The 13184-nt window shown below is 42.8% G+C and overlaps 1 protein-coding gene across 1 annotated transcript in view; it reads left to right on the forward strand.

Annotated features, from left to right (window-relative positions):
* Positions 1-13184, forward strand: part of CEP85L (centrosomal protein 85kDa-like) — a 169740-nt gene that overhangs the window by 84918 nt on the left and 71638 nt on the right. The window lies entirely within an intron of this gene.

Below are 13184 nucleotides of genomic sequence, written 5' to 3' on the forward strand. Positions count from 1 at the left end.
AGCTCTTTGGATTGTGACTCAGATAATTTAGTCGTAAGTGCACATAATGAAATAAACAAGGTATCATTAATTTGTCACTTCTGGCTTAGAAGAATTTGAAAGAGCTTTGTAGATATTTTTAATCCTTTATTGTTTTATCTTTGTGACACACTTTAAAATATTTTGTAAACCTTTGCAAGCCATGGATGGAATGCAGAATATAAATGTTAGATTGGATTAGTAATTTACTGGCAAATGAGAAACAGTGAGTCACCTCTTAACATAGGTGATTACTTCTCCTAGCTGACAGGAGAAGTGTGGCATGATGTTTGTGTTGATTATTATTTTTGGAATGATTGTAAGTGGCAGTCCTGTGTACAGATTTTGGTAGAGGGTGTTGCTCTTTGTCACTGTTGAGTTTATGACTCTCTGCGGTTTTGCAGTTTCCCTTTTCAAAACTATCTCCTTCTGTTGCAGATGAGGTACCATACTGGCTACACAGTGGTATCACTGTCTTATGGGTAGAAGACAAGCTATTGAAGATACTTCTTGAGTTTAAATTGGCACATTTTAAAAAAAATAACAGTGAAATTAGTATTATTAAGGAGATACAGTTTACATGTGTACAGAGAGTTTAGGAAAATATCTGTTATAAGGACCATTCTTCTAAAGGTATGTTATTCCTAAAAATGTATTTTAAAAGCCTTTTCATTATGGAAAAGATTGCTGTACCATACCTTAAAACATTCATTTTTATGGTTTCTTGAAATGAAAAACTTCGTATTAGTAATAACTACGGTAGGATATAGGTCTTGCATTAAAGCCATGGACAGATGACACATCTTTCTACAAACCTGAAACACTCCCCAGGTTTGCAGAAAAATCTGAAATCTATTTTTAAAAAATTGGCATGGTTAAAACCCCACAAAATAATATAAGCAGTTCCTGTAGCTTTAAGAAACAAATGTCCTCTGTGGCCATTGCTCAGCAACCAAATAGTATTGCCAGTCTTCCAGCCTTGGTTTCTGTCAGTAAAAGGCAGAGGGAGGAGGCAGGGCCCTTTTGGCCTTTGAGGGAGGATTTATCAGGGCCGGAGCCAGCAACAACTACCAGGCAAGCTGCTACTGTTCAACAGCAGCTACTGCACGAAAGCCAGTTTATTAATCGTTGTTAGAGTTTCAGATAAGGGATCTGGGAGACCCAGGCTTGAATCCCTACTCTGCCGGAAGTTCACTGGGTGACTTTGGGCCAGTACATTCTCTCAGCCTAACTTACCTCACAGGATTGTTGTAAAATGGAAGACAGGAGAATGATGTAATCTCCTTTGGGACCTCATTATAGAGAAAGTCAAGGTATAAATGAAATACATAGATACTGGACACAGTTAAGAGGTTTGTTGGTTGGTGAGTGGGAAAGAGACAAGGAAACCAGGAAAGCTGAGAATAGGGGGGCTTCTGGGAGGAGAGAACTAGTGTAGGGAGGGGAATACAGGTAAAGTAAGGTGCTTCCCACACGTCTTTTCAGGTTCCGCTCTATGCAACTGGGCCCAGCCCAGCGGCCAGACTGGAGCAGCATAACTGGGCCGTGCTTTTCCCAAACAGAGGCTTCTGCGGGAGGGAAGGAAGGACATCTGAAGGCTAAGAAGATAAAAGTAGGATTGGGTGGTTGGTGGGAAGAATAGAAGGAAAAAGCAGTAAGCTCTGGATACTGCAAGGGAAGGGAAAGGGGAAATAGTGTGGGAGAATTAAATGAAATGCCTTCCTCATGTCCCTGTGGGTCCTCTGTTTGTTATATCCAATTCTGACTAATGGCCTCGGAGTCCGGATCAAAATATCTGTAGAGTGGCACCACATACATATAGGGAATGTTTTTCTATAAGCCTGGGGAAGCCCTGGGTCTGCACAAAATTATTAAATATTAGAAGATACTGGGGGGGGAGATAAAAATGTAAACTAAAATAATTATTGAGATCTCAGGAGACTATGTTGTGAGTTCTTGCTGGCTATTTTGAAGGTAGCTAGGCAACCCCAAACCAAAATTGTCAAAGTTTTGGTTAGTGTCAGTATGGAGGGAGGGGAGAGAAAGATTGCAAAAAGGAAACAATAGTAGAAAGGGAATATGAAGCTGGAGGGGGGGAGCAAAAAAAATAAAAAGTAAAAGCTGAAGATGGGAGGGGAACAGAACAGGTTTGGTGAGTGAGAGGGCAGAGGCTGCTAGGAGGAGAAACATAAAAGGTGGGTAGTTGTGAGTGAGAGAAGCAAAGGCTGGAGATGTTGACAGCAGAAGGCAATGAGGAAAGAAAGTAGAAGCAAGGGAGTGGGGAAATGAGATTTTCTCCTCCCCATTTGTATGAATTAGTTGCCAGTACAGTAGCTCATGTGACTGGACAGTTGATGCACCCTTTTTCTCTTCTAGCTTTCCTTTTCATCTAAAAAAGCTGTATCTACAAAGTTTGGAGCTGGCAGTCAAAGATCTGATTAGTCTAAATTGATACAGGAAATGTTGTAGTCTTCCCCATATCTTCCTGGCACCTCTTTTAGAAATGCCAGATCACTTTATTGAAATAATAGGAGAAGCAATACCTTGGCAGATCTCTTTTCTATACATATCTGAAAGGTCAGAGCTCTCTCAGGGTTTAGATATGTTCATACCAGGTGCATTGGCTTCTTGTAGGGTTACCACCCCCCCCGGGGGGGCGGAATTCCCCCCGGTTTCGAGCCCCGATTCCCGCTCCCGCGGAATCGGGGCCTGGGGAAACCCCACCCCCGCGCGCGTGTCACCCGGAAGTGATGTCGCACGCTGGGGGCGGGGCCACGCCATTTGAGGGGAAAACAAAGAGTTTTCCCCTCAAATGGCAGCCATTTGGGGGTAAAACTCTTTGTTTTCCCCTCATAACCCTAGCTTCTTGGCCCACAGTGTTTCCCAGGCCTCCAGACTTTGGTTTCCTATCTACTTCCTTCCTGCCAACAGTACACAGTTCCTCAGCCTTTTCTGCCCTGAGCCCCATGAGAGGTATGCCATAGTCACACTTCTCTTATATCTTTTTTTCTTCAACCTAATGTTTCTTTCCACTGCTGTTTCTTAGAAAAAAATGCTGTAAGCCCTATGCACACCATAGTCTATATAATTTTGTTTAGACTCTTGACCAACTGCAGCTTTTTGTGTACTTGGCCAAGAGGAGTGTTATTTGTGAAGAGATTTTTTAAAAAACCTTTGAAGCACCTTCAGTTAAACTAATAAATATTATTTAATTCCTAGGAGAGTACAAAAACCTGGAAATCATGGAGTGATTTGGAATACTGGCACAAAACAGCAGTACATGTATTTAAACTTTGGGTCAACTTCCATTTTCTTCAGGGGACAAAAATGTGCAGCTGCTGCTACTTGACCTTAAATGGAAATGATCTGGGTTTTCTCCAGGGGGATTAAGAATCTGCCACAGAGTATGTTTCTCTTTATTTATTTAGAGATCCAGTACAAATGACTTGGGGATCACATCTAAGGAGAGAGGCATCTTGTGCCTTGGTGTTATAGCATATGTTTTTTAAAAACCTTATCTGTATTGTAAAGATAAACCTGAACTTCTGGCTAATTTTTAAAACTCAGCTTTTTACAGATATTCACCTGTATGAAGTGCTTAACACACTAATTTTATGAGCTGTTAACCTCAAAATGCATGTTTGGGGCAAGTACAAAGGATTGTTGAGCAACTGTAATTTCATGACTTGTGGGCAGTGCACTGGCACATCTATTGGTTCAGGATGTTTGTAGTGTAGTTTATGACTCTATATCTAGGGACTGCCATTCTTATTCAGTGTGGAAAATGTTCTGGCCCCTGTTGAGGCAACCATGTTGGTGCAAACGTGTGTTTTTGGAAGGCACCATTGCTCAGTGGTGTAGCATGCAGAAGAGCCCAGATTCATTTGCTGGCATCTGCACTTAAAAGATGTTGGTTAGTAAGAGTGTGAAAGTCCTTGAAGAGACACTGCCTTCCAGGGCTGATCATGTGTTCCCCACATGGCCACCAGAAGCCTTTGTGGTCAGACATGCATGGGTGTTCCATGATCAGCTGCATGGATTGGGACCACAGGTTGAGGGGGCTTGCCCCACATACTATTTTCTGAACCTAAAATGGGCCCAATTGTGGAAACTTAAATGTACTGGTAGTTTTTCAGGTTGGGAAAATGGTACAAGGAGCAAAGCCCCCTCTCCTTGTGTGTTGTAGACCCAATCCAAACTACATTTATGAGCACTTGGGGATTAAATTCTAAGATCAGAACTCCTGGCTGACATCTGATCAAAATGGTGACTTTGTAGAGAGAGGAAGACTTTGTAACAGCCTTCAGAGCAAACAATACTGGTCCAGTGGTTTGAATCAGTAGAAGGAAGTTCATATTTATGCCCCCCCCCCGCAACCTTGTGGGGAGGATCTGTCTCACTTAGACTCATAAGCAACTCCATGGATAGGGCTACTTCTGTGTATTTGCATGGATTGAATATCTGGCCTAAAAATGGAAGGAGTTGATGTTATTTACAATCATTGTCAGAAGACTGAAGCAGTTTTAAAGGTTGTGTTTTTTTTTTAATTGGGTGTATAGGTATTCCTGGTTGTTTTGCTTGTTTCCATATGAAACAAAAAAAAACCTTTTCCCTTTCAGAAGACAGACCTAGTGAGACTAGTTGTTAAAGTTGGTTTTCTGTTTAAAAACAATTGTTTGCTTTAAAGAAAAGAAAATATTCATCTGGGAACACTATCAGAAAGTTTGCTTGTCTAATAAAAAGGTAAAGGTTCCCTTGCTCGAAAGCCAGTCGAATCCGACTCTAGGATTGCGGTGCTCATCTCCGTTTCAAAGCCGAAGAGCCAGCGCTGTCCGAAGACGTTTCCGTGGTCATGTGGCTGGCATGACTAAACACCGAGGCGCACGGAACGCTGTTACCTTCCCACCGAAGTGGTACCTATTTATCTACTTGCAATTTCTTGCTTTCGAACTGCTAGGTTGGCAGGAGTTTGTCTAATAAATAAGACCAAATTTAGAATATTAACATAAAACGTGGAGATGTTTTTAATTCCTTTTTGAGGATTACTTGTCTTCTGTACCATATTTCTTACCTCTGCTCTAAAGAACAAGATTTCCAGTCTCTGTTTTGCATTCTGCTTGTTCTGGAGCTTGAAGCAGCACTGATTCCAGGGGCAGTTCTTTTTCAGCCACAATCATCATTGGAATTACTGTAGATTTATTGCCATGATCACCTAGTTAGAACATTTTGTTAGACCACAATCATGGGCTTGAGAATGTTGGGGCTGCTGGCATTTTTAAAAAAAGTATGGTGTGAACCAAGACCCTTAAGAATTCCTAAATGCTGGTATATTCCAGAACTGTTACTCAGTAAGGCAAGGTGAAAATAAGTTGGCGAATAGCAGTCAGTAGTTTCTTCTTGGATACAAATTAGTTTTAACAGTTTAGTTTAAACAGTAAAATATATATTATCTTTTGAGTCTTCAGGATAATTATCAGGATTTTTGCCCTTCTGGAAATGCTGATATAGGATGGCTAATCTGTTAACATTAAAAGGTCAGCTTTAATATATGCAGTCATTTTTCCAGGTTTCAAAGTTGAGAAGGATATGAAACCTTTCTTTTTTACACATTTTGGCATATTAAAAGGCTTTTTTATCTTTAAAAGGGCTAAAATTAGTTGTTGAACACCCATTGTGAATTCATGATGAGTTCTTCCCACCATGTAACATGTTACTTTTGAAAATGTTGTGTATTTGGCATAAACAGCATCAGTTGATGTGCTAAGAGTCTTGTAATTTAGGGACTGTGCTGAGTGCTTTTCTGATAAACTGTTCCAGGAAACACTGAGATTAACTGTGTTCTTTGACATGTTATGAGTGCTGGATGAACACAGAGGCAAAGGCGTATGAAGGAGAGATAAAAGGCTGGAAGGCCAGTTGAAGTTGTATTCCAGTTAACAGGAATGCTGGGACTGGATTATCTCCACTTTAACAGCAACTATAGACTAGTGGCTGGAAATCACATTTGTCACTGAAGCTGCTAGGATATTTTCAGCTGTGGCGTACTTTTTTACCAGGAGAGCATTCTAGCTCTGTACAGTTACAGAACATTTATTACAAGAGTCTGGAATAGCGGCTTTCAAAGCTTTTCATATGATGTCTTTCTCAAGCGGTTTAAGCTTCCGTTAAGGACAGCTAAGAAAAATGGCACCATAGCATCTTGATATCATGCTTGCTGATGTTATTAGGAGTGGGCACGAACAGAGAGCAGAAAGCAGGGGTTTAAATGGCTCCAAGCCGTCCCATCCCCCAGCCTTTGCTTGCCACCAAAAGCCACAGCGAGCAGAAAACTGGGGGTGAAATGGCTTGGAGCCATTTAAACCTCTGTTTTATGCTCTCCATGAACTGTATCCAAATTCATGGAACTTCGTGGTGGCTCTTCAGTTCATGAACATTGCTTCATGAACCACAGACCAGCCAAAATTTGTGATGAATTTTATTTCTTGAGTTGGTTCATGCCCACTCCTAGACATTATCAACTTATGCATGGGACAGTTATTGAGACAATAACCACATGGTTCCATGGTACTGCCTGGGGCACCCTTGCCTCTTATCACCACCACCCAGCACTTATCAGTGAGACAAAGAATCTCCCCCTCCCCCACTGCCCACAATGGCAACTGGTGGTTACAGCTGCTGGCTAAATGCATTGTCAGGAACAGTTCAGCCTTTCTTCAGACATAAGGCCAAGCACATTAGTGGACAGTATAGGCAATGGTAACCTGGGGGCTGAGAGAGAGGAGCCCCATGCCCTTACTGATGTGAGACAGCAGAGACAAGAGGCAGCCGTTAAATGGCCAGCTACATCCAGCATGGTGTGTATGAGCTGTTGATGACATCAGCTCACTTGCTTTCTCCATATGAGCCGCTGCTGTGTAGACATCCATGTGTCATTCCAAAAGGCCTCAGTAGAAGGAATTCCTTGGAAGCAACAACACACATAAACCTTTCTTAAAATATGAATTTATTTCATCATTCAACTTTACTTTTATCAGTCAACCTAGATCAAAATGCATATATTTGCACTGATATGTTTCAAATTGACTGGATATTTGAGGATATGAGTCAGTCCATGACTACTTCTTGGACCACCTCTGAATATGAATGTGTTTGTTTTGTAAAGGAGGGGGGCGTTTCGGGACGTACCACTCATTCCTGTGCTAGCAGTTTTTGAACCTTGTTATGGAGACCCAGCTTTGAATCCAGACTAAGCCATGGAAGCTTCCTCAGTAACCCTGGGCCAGTCATATACTCTCAGTCTAACCCACCTCACAGAGTTGTTGTGAAGATAAAATGGAGGAGAGGACTGTGTAAGTTGCTTTGAGTTGCCCTTGACTAGAAAGTATAAATGAAGTATGTAAAAGTCAGTATATGCTTGCACATTAATCATATACAAGCGAGGGGAACTGTAATACTCCCCTGAGCTCCTTGAAAGAAGGGACAAAAATGTGACTGATAGAAATGGATGTGTTACAGATGTAAAATTTCATTGTGGATTGAGGTAGGAGAAGCTGTTTATAATTTATTTATTTATTTTTCAAATTTATACCCTGCCCTCCCCCGTAGGGCTCAGGGCGGCTTACAAGGCAAGATACACTGTCTACAATAAAAACAACATATACCTATAACTTTTAAAAAACATTATTATACAATTTTAAAAACCAGTCCTAAATCACATAAAGTGCTCAGTGATCGTCAAACTCTAGTAACCCAAGATGACGGGACAATTCCACAAACAGTTCTTGGCAGACAGTCTATAGCGTCAATATTCAGATGTTCAGATGTTCCTTCTCAGGGCCTCTTCCAGCCCCCCTACGATGCAATATAATGGGGGGGCGGCCCCTACTCAAAAGCCTGGTGGAAGAGCTCCGTCTTGCAGGCCCTGCGGAACTGCATCAGATCCCGCAGGGCCCGGATCTCCCCCGGGAGCTCGTTCCACCAGGTAGGGGCCGCCACCGAAAAGGCCCTGGCCCTTGTGGCGGCCAATTTTGCATCTCTGGGGCCTGGAATAGTTAGTAAGTTTTGGGCCCCAGACCGTAGTGCTCTTGGGGGAACATACGGGGAAAGGCGGTCCCTCAGGTAGGTTAGACCCAGACCATATAGGGCTTTATAGGTAAGAACTAGAACTTTGAAGCGAATCCGGTACGCTATTGGCAACCAGTGCAGCGCTTTCAGCACAGGCTGAATATGGTCCCTTCTAGAGAGACCCATTAACAGGCTGGCCGCAGCATTCTGCACCAGTTGCAGCCTCCGGACTTGCGACAAAGGCAGCCCCATGTAGAGAGCGTTGCAGTGGTCTAACCTCGACAACTGTATGTTAATTCTCTCACACACACACCCCTACACCTTGTAACATGTAAAAACCAAAGACCTGTATGTCTAAATAAATGTGTAAACCTCATAGCAGACCCCCACCTACCCAAGAATAACAGTCATTTTCTAGCAGTCCATCTGGATCTCAGTTCATTTCCTGAATTTGCTGCTTTCCAGGAATTACAAAAACAGGTTGTCAAACACCTGGGTGGTACAGCTTATGAGTGGTAAGTTGTATTTTGGCTTGGTGGGTCACAGGTTGAACAGACCTGCCCCATATGGTACATTTTCCTGAGAGAGCCATAAAATCCAAAACTGGTTCTGATTAATGCAGGTTTGTCAGGGAATCTGGATCACATGCTGCTAATCTGTGAAACATTCTTAGCTTTTTATATACAGACATAAGTATGACTTCAGTGCTTATGAAAATAAACTTATAGATAATTCTATCTGGTTTGCCTTTATTTCTCTTTTGTGTGACATGTTGATAAATATAACAGTTCCTGTTTTGGTTATTTGGCATTTTCTGACCCTACCCTTTTAGGACAGTAAATTCAGCTCTAATGCATGCATCGTATGTGTTCCTTTGATACTGGTTATGGTTGATTTTGGGTTGGCACAGGTATAGGTATATGTTATTGGTTAGTGACCACAAAGATATCAATTCATTAGACCATGATCAAGTGAGAGAAATTCTCATGGGAGCAAGGTGTCTGCACTGCCAGATACAGTAAAAAAGAGTAAGAGTCCAGTAGCACCTTAAAGACTATCTCCCAGATACAGACGGAGTTCTTCAAACTTATAGAATTATTTTACCTTGCAGGCAGTGGGAGCTCTAGGCAGCAAGAGATTACTAAATTGCAGCCAAATCCTGTGTGAGCCACTTAGTTGCAAGGGGCAAGGTGGAAGCAAGGCAGGATATTGCTGGTTGTCTTATTGCAAGAGGCCATAAGTGATTCTCATTTAAAAAAACTGTGTTTTGAGTGAGAGCCATGTTGTGAAGACAAACCCCTCTTCCTTTATTATAAATTACCATGTAAAATAATAATATTCTGTGTGTTTCTCATCCAGCACCAATTCTGGGTATTAGCTTTCGTGTGCACATATTTTTCATCAGATAATCATATCTGGTGAAGTATCCATGCACATGAAAGCTTATACCCAGAATTGATCTTTGTTGGTCTTAAAGGTGCCACAGGACTCAAACTTTCTTACATTGCATTTATGTAAATCATATCCATGAGTCATCCATATCTAGGAATGCACACATGTGTTATGAGAGTAATAATACACACTTCAAGAATGGCACAGCTACATCTAGACTTACTGTTCTCCAAGGAGTATTTGCATATTTCAACATACATTATATTTATTTGAATGTTTTATGAGGTATGGATGTAACTTGCATTTACATAAATAATGAGTTAGGCTTTCTATAAAGAACGTGGGCACATAGATTTTCTTTCCCTCAGATGGCCTTTGTCAAGCTGATGATTTTTACAAGTCAAGTGTCATCAAGCACCATTCATAGTGTCAAGTGGCAGAGGTTCATTCTTTGGAATGGAGCCAAATGGTTAAAATCTTTAGCTTATTCCCCACAATACATTATTTTAACAATTATAAACCTGGTGGAGATTAAGATTGATTCCTTTAGTTGGTACTTGGTAGTAGTCATAATGGGAGTAGAAATTTCCTTGTTCTTCTCTTTTGTTTCTTCTGGTAAAAGGAGATTAAGAAGAATGCCAGCGGCTGAATTTGCTGCCAGTCCTTTTGTGTTCACAGATAATGCTTCCTCACATTGATCCAGTCATCTAACATTGTACCAGGCCCTTGTTAAAGTTTCTGGCCTAGCTAGGGTGCTTTCTTATTTCATTCTTTTCTTGTTTCTGTTACATTTGTTGGATTTATGGTGAGGCCATAGAAAGATATTTTCCCCCCAAATTGACCACTACAATATGAGGAAACCATTCTAACCCTACTTCAACCTTTGTTTAAGCCTATTTGTTTCTACCTCTCCCACAGATATTAAGGGAGAATTATATTTCTGCGAGGTAAAACTGTCTAAGTATATTATGTGAGGTCAACACGAAACAATGAATGGATTTTTAAGACCAGTTCCTGTTCTTACAAGACAGAATCACATATGTCTGTCCAGATTTGACAATGGAGCACTTCTACTTAGACAGCAACAATTGGACCTGTTTGAGGGCAGTTTTGCCATAGAGTTTTGCCAAAAAACCAGAGCTTCATCACCAGTGTGCCTATGTCCCTTCCAGGTGACATATGCACATTGTACGGCATTCCCGCCCACTTCCGGAACACCTCCTCAATCCCCCCACCAGTGCAACTGTTGGACCTGGCAACCTTAACACAGAGGCAGGCAATGGCAAACCACCTCTGAACGTCTCTTGCCTTGAAAACCCAGGGTAGCCATAAGTTAGCTGCAACTTGACCGCACATTGCAACACATGATTTGCTTTACAATCAAAGTTTTCAAAGTGCTCAAACAGTTAAAATACATTAAAAATAAGACTACAGTTGCAACAAACACCTTCAGCAGTTCTAATGTTATAGCATTCACCACCTTAAGGACCCTAAGTTGGGTCCAAAGGTGGCATAGAAATGTTGTAAATAAATTACAATATTTTGCACAAAATAAGAATCAAGCAGTAAAAGAGCAGTTGAGAGGACTAGAACAGCAGTGAATAGCAAGAGTAATAAAACTGTCAGATAATATTAATAGCCACAGAAGGCCTTGAGGTAACAAGTCTTCCCTTGACATCTAAAGCTGAAAACAGTAGGCAATAGGCAAACAGATACAGGGAGAGAATTCTGTAGGCACTGTACCACCTCAGAGAGTTCCTGCCTTCTCCCCCTGAGGTGGAGGACATCATGTGGGGTGATTCCCAACCATCACTCAGGGAGGCAGGAACTAATTTCAACTTCCTGTTTCCTGTGGTGGGAGTCACCCTAGGCTGAGTTCTTTTCCTGCCTCGGTAGGGAGAGCACCTGGGTTTAGGCTTGCCTTACCCCTTTTTTACTTTTCTAATTTTCCATATCTCTTACCACTTTACCTTAAAACAAAAGCAAAAAAAAAAAGTTTCACTTTGCCTTTCTCGCCTTCTCCTTTCTTCCCCTTTGGCTGAAGGCCTGGGGATTTACCTCTGCGCCTATTTATTGCAGCACAATTTAGCCCTCTAGCCTAACAATGGACAGAGAGGGCAGCGACGGCTTCCTCTCCGCGCAGGAGAGCGACACGGCGAGGAGCAAAGATCAAGAATGCGTGGCCTGAAAACGGGCTGCAGCCGCACAGGAGAAGCGAGGAGACGGCGAGGAGGCCAAGCACGTCAAAATGCACGCTCAGAAGGAGCCCGCACTGATGTCAGCGGCCATTTTGAAGAATGCCGACAGACAGCAAGGAAAAGTCGGGACCGGCTTGGAATGCCAATGCCCGCAGCCACAATGTCCGCAAAACACTAAGCTGGGCGGAAGCCCATCCACAGGACAGAATGAGTTCTGCGAGGGGTAGAACGTCGCTGGAACTTCGATTGGTAATGTTGAAGACGACGCGCCCCCCATTTCCCCTAGAGCACTGGCTTATGTTATGAGCGCAGTTAGGACAGAACTGGCCCTATCTAGAGAATACAGGGACCCGCATCCGCGTTCTCCCTCTCCCCCTCCCCCGCATTCTCTCGGAAGAGACCAAGCAAACCAGCCCTTGCCCACTAAGGCAGCACACAAAAAAAGGCTTCTATGGGAGGACTATCCAGTAGAACAAATGGAGGAGGAGCTTGACTCTACCTCACACATCACCAGTGATCAGGAAGAGGGGGAATTTTCCTCAAATGAGGATGAGAGGAAACCACCAACTACTGAACAATCGTTCAGATTTTTAAAGGGAGAAGACATCACTTATTTGCTATCAAAAACCCTGTCAGCACTACATATTCAGGGCTCCCAACCTATTGGGGACAAGCAGGGCGACGTGCAGGGCCAAAGAGAAGGATCTGAAATTACAGGTGAGTTTTCCCCTCCAGTTGACTGTTCGGAAATGGCTTTTCCCTTTCCCGATTTTTATATCAGAAAGATGAAAGCAGAGTGGGAGAGACCTCTTGCTCACAGACCTGTCCCAGGAAACATTAAGAAATTGTACCCAATTTCATCCTCTGCCTCAGATATTTTACAGGTACCAGCGGTAGACGCACCAGTAGCAGCCTTGCAGTCGTCAGGACTGGTGTCCGAAGACAGTCATGGAAACCTCAAAAACAACTTTGATGGGAGAGCGGAAATCGGTCTGCGTAAGGCCCACGAAGCGAGCGCAATGGCGATTAAAATGTCTGCGGCGACGTCCACTGTCACCAGGGCCACCATAGTGTGGATGAAAAAACTCATCCAATTACTGCCTGAAAATAACCGCAGGCTCCTGGAAGGGGCAAATAGAGTCTTAAAGGCAGTATCTTACGCAGCCGATGCTACACTAGATACAGTGGTCTGCGTTTCAAAGGCCCTTGCAGCTACAGCCGCAGTTCGTCGCATGGTATGGCTAAGAGCATGGCCAGCAGACTACCAATCTAAGTGTCACGGCAGGACCAGGGGGCGTGACGTAAGTAAAGTAAGCCAAAGTCCAGGAACAGTCCGAGGTCAAGCCGAGCAAATCAGGTAGCAAGGTTCAAACAGGTTTAAATCACAGTCCAGAAGCAGGGTCAGACATACCAAGGTTTCAAGTCCATAAATCACGATACCAGAGGAGTCAGAGATGAACGAAGGTCAACGAAGCCGAGGGTCAAAAGCCGAGGATCAAGCCGATAAGAATT

This window comes from Gekko japonicus, unplaced genomic scaffold (genome assembly GCF_001447785.1).
Source record: "Gekko japonicus isolate JY-2015 unplaced genomic scaffold, Gekko_japonicus_V1.1 scaffold50, whole genome shotgun sequence".
In the NCBI taxonomy this organism is placed as follows: Eukaryota; Metazoa; Chordata; class Lepidosauria; order Squamata; family Gekkonidae; genus Gekko; species Gekko japonicus.